Genomic DNA, 4,915 nt, shown 5'->3' on the forward strand with positions numbered 1-4,915 from the left:
TGCTGTAAAGAACCCTCGGGTTCGTTGAATAAAATAAAATAAAAAAATAAAAATTTTATAATGACTAACTGATTAATATACAATAACTAGATAACGCAGATAGATATTTCGACTTAATTACCAATTAGAAACTTTTATGCTGATGATCCTGGTCAGAACTTATAAAACGTATAGAACATCAAATTATTGTATTTTCGATCATTTTTCACACGTATTTAAGACATCAACGCGAGCAAAGCCGTGGATAAAGCCTTGTAATAAATAAAAAATAAATGAATTCTAAACAGTCGAAATATTACTGAAATTCTTATCACATATAAAAAAATAAATGACTTTCAGAAATGATAAAACTATTTAATCAACGTGCATTTAAACAAGAAAAAAACAATAAATATTTTTCTTATCGTTTCAATAATTCTATAGTGATGTTTCGGGTGATATAGATTTATGGTCAGCAATTAGTAATTTTTTATGGTAGCAATGATAATTATATCAACGGATTTAAGGAAACCATGAATGTAGAAGTATTCGCGATTTCGAGATGTATGCATTCCATGTAACTACGTACCTGATCAAATATATGGAGTATTGTGACAAAAATTGATATAGAAAAAAGTAAAATAAAAAATTATGATGTTCATTTCGTAGTTTGACTCAGCTCATCTCTAACAGCATAGTTTTTTTTAGAAGTCATTTTTTGAAAACAGAAAACTGCTAAGGGGCCCCTCGACTGCGGGGGCCCCGGTGCGCCGCACCGCTTGAACCGGCCTCGCTACGGCCCTGTCAGTTATATAGAAATATTCAATAGAAAAATTATTACTCAATTTGGAGAGAAGCCCGTAATAGTGATCTCTACAGTGATCTTTTGATTCTCAGATGACTTTGGAACTTTTTGTTATGCTCATTGAATGAAATTATTGAATGTTGACTCCAAATGTATACAGCAGTAAATTTTTTAAAACATGAACAAACAAGATTCCATAGATAATATAAATTCTTTTACTTTAGTATTTTTCAAAATATGTCCACGTTGCAGGAGGATCTAGATTCTGCGATTTGTAATAATTTCGAAAAACCTGTATACCCATAAAAATGCAATTAATAGAACATGAATATAAAAATAAACTGGCGCCGCCTTTCTATTTAATATCTAAACACTTTCATGCGGTTTTTCTTTTGCTTGTTCTATTTTTATATAAAGATTGGTAGACTCTACATTACTCGGTAACAATAAAAAGATAATAATCTTAAAACTTCCTGAAAAGAGGTTATGAGGTTAATGTCAAATTCAATGCAAATTCAGTTCAATTTTTATAAATAACTGATGAAAACAAGTTTGGTTAAGTGTTTATCAACATTACTGAAACAAGATAATAATGACCTTGATTTCATTTGTAACCAAAACAGTCATAACTTCGAACGTACTTTTAAGGTCGTAATACAAAGAGTACAATACTATATACTACATATATTACAGGGTCAATTTATTTTATTTTAATAAATTTATCAGTAGCAGTTCAGGGATATTTTAAAACAGGTTTAACTTTCAAAAATATTTTTGTCCAATTATTATAGTTTTAAGTTATACAAATTTTTATTTTCTTGAAATTCGAAAAAGTTACAACGGCAGCTTTAAAATAGATACCTACCAAGTTTTCATAATAATAATAAAATGTATACCAACAAATACAGTTAAAAGTACCTTGTATAGTTTATAGTGCAGAGTAAATGTTATTAGTTTCCTTAGTGTAAAAAATACCTACGTATCTCAAATTTATTCACTCAACCATCATGATAAGGTCCTCAGTCCTACATGAAACTGGTTGCATACGCAATTCCACTCTTTCTTATCCTTAACTAATCTTCTTCGCATTTTCCTAAAACTAGAGCATCCCACATCCTTAATTATTTGTGAACAGTAATGTAATCTAGACCTACCTCCACTTCTCTTAATTCCTGTTTCTGCTTCCAATGTATCTCTAACTAGCCCTTCATGTCTGAGAAGGTGTCCTACCAGCCTATCCCGCCTGTTTCTTATTGACTTTTAAAACAACTTCTGTTAGGATTTAGACTATCAGCAGAAAGAAATCTTTGACATTTTTCAATGAAGATTCTATAAAATAATTCTCTTTTCCATTTCCCGGTAGTTTTAATGCGCTTGTAGTTTCTATCACTCATGATGTAACTAATAGTCTTAAAGCTGATGTCAAAGGTTTCGGGTTCGATTCTCGGCGAGAGTGTGACAACGACAATAAGTGTTTACTCATCAATCAAAGATAACACAGTGGAAAGAAATTGGGAAATAATTTTCAAATTAATATTTAAAGTCTTTTTTTTTTAAATCCGACCCTGTTTATATTAAACTTAATCGGCAGTACATCAAACGATGTTTTTACAATAAAGGAATTTTTGGAATGAAAATATCTGATAGTATAATTAAGCAATCACTTATTGTGATTAAGTAGATGGATCTATCTAGTTGCTGACTAATTAAAAATGACTAATAGTCATTTAAATAAATTATATTAAAATTAGTTATCGTGATGGAGAGTCTCTGTCGATAGACATAACATTTTTTAAAAAGTTATAATGCGAAACTTATTTAATCGTTTTTATGTAGGTAGGTTAGTTTTTTTTAGAATGTATACATAGCAGGCCCACCATGAAAAGTTTTTAATTAATGATTAATGACCTGTAAAGGAACATTTATTTACAGCTATTGTAACAATCATGATGAAACAAACCAATGTAGCTAGTAAATTAAGTTTAAGTTCACTCCTGGTAAATAATAAAAACAAGATTGATATATCACAAAAAAAAGGTGTCTACCAAAAAGTGTGAAAATTGTGAGACCATTTATATCGGCCAGGCTGGTAGAACACTAAAATATTGGCTAAAAGAACATGAAAGATTAATTTTTAATTAATTAAAATGTTATGTGGAGGGCTTTGGAATTCCCTATATAAGTGTCCACCGAATCTCTTTTACAACCTGACGAAAGTAATAAATAAGGATTGATAACAGTACAACACATTACAGCAAATACAAGTCAAATCTGTCGATTAATATATTACTCATACATATTTATTAATAACTAATTGCTCCTGAAGGCAAATAGTACAGAAACGAATGATTTCGTAGTCTGATCTCAAATGTCAATATTTAAAAATGAGATTACGCCACCTAAAAACTACCCCTTCGTGTAGAAAATCTTCACTGTGTAAAAATTGAACTTAACATTTTATATCATATTTTATTATCGTCGTCTTTCAAACAGTTGAATGTTTTAATGTTTTATAGAACTGATTAAAATTAAATATAGGTAATATTATACTTCGAAGTGGTCTGTATTCTGTAGAAACTGGCAGACGCGAATCGCGATTTCGATCTTTTTGGATCTCATCAGCGCGTCGCAGGCAGCTCCGACAGAGCAGGTAATATTATGCCACAATTTCAATTACCGGATTTTCAACTTTACGTTTACACTTCTGGGAATGAAGGATTCGTTATCCTTGAAACTCATAAATGATAAATACCAAAAATGCAACTTTTTGTAACATAAAATGTTAATTAATGCTGCTACTGACATTTGAAGATTTTCGCAAAATCATCATAACAGTACTCTAACACCTATTTAATACTTATACATAGCGTTTTATTTTACACATAGGTATGTTATTTACTTGCATGCGAATTAACGCATTTTAAGATATTCAGTTTTTGGGGACCCCCTTAAAACCCAACCATCACACTTCTCTGACTGTAAAGTCAGATAGTGTTTTTTAGGTGCTTTATAAAAATTCTAGAAGTTCTCTAAAGATTGCTCTAAATAATACAAGTCTACAAGAACGAAATTGCTATATTATCAGGTCATAAGAGTGTTCTTAAAGCAAAATTATAAATCAATTTTATAAAGGTTGAAGATTTTTCTCGCAGAACGTTTACAGACCTTTTATTTGTCGTAGAGCAAAGGGTCTTGCCGAATTTCCATATAAAATTTGCACTAGCATCTTTTTTGCTTTGGTGAGTTTAATACTGTATATTGCTAGTTGTTGAAAATAATTTTTGACAAATTACTGCATAGGTATAATCCTCCTATAAATGACTCAAAGAGCTTAGATACAAAAAATTATTGTTATTTTCGTTAAAACCCATGACACCTAATGAAACCCTGCTGGGATTTTAAACCATGCAAATTAAAATGGACTTAAACCACTGTAAAGGGCAAACGTTTGTGCGTCCAAATTTGAAACTTTGTTTAGAAAAAAATTTAAATTTTGAATCATTTCCTTACATTTGTATCAAAACACATGTTACCTTATGACTTTGATCCACTATAAAGAGGAAAATTTAGTACGTCACACAATATTTGTTAAGAAGTGACCGAAATTATCAATCATTTTATTAGATTTCCTAAAAGCAAAGTTTCGTCAAAGCACGTGTCACCTTATGACACCCCGCCGGGATTTTAAGTCATGCAAATCAAAATGAGCTTGAACCACTGTAAAGAGATAACGTTTGTGTCCAAATTTGAAAATTTGTTTAAAACGGTATCAAATTATGAATCATTTCCTTGGATTTTTCAAATGCACATTTGCATGAGAACATGTCACCTTTCGACACCCGACACGCTTAAATCACTCAAACATAAGTTGAATTGATCCACTATAAAGAAGAAAATGTACGTCACGCTTTGAATATTTGTTAAGAAGAGCCCGAAATTATCAATAATTTTCTTAGATTTCTTAAAAGCAAGGTTTCATCAAAACACGTGTCACCTTATGACACCCTGCCGGGATTTTAAATCATGCAAATCAAAATGGGCTTGAACCACTGTAAAAAGCAAACATTTGTGCGTCCGAATTTGAAAACTGGTTTAATAAGTAGGATCTGAAATTTTGAATCATTTCCTTCG

Source organism: Agrilus planipennis, unplaced genomic scaffold (assembly GCF_000699045.2).
Source record: "Agrilus planipennis isolate EAB-ADULT unplaced genomic scaffold, Apla_2.0 scaffold122, whole genome shotgun sequence".
NCBI classification, from domain to species: Eukaryota; Metazoa; Arthropoda; class Insecta; order Coleoptera; family Buprestidae; genus Agrilus; species Agrilus planipennis.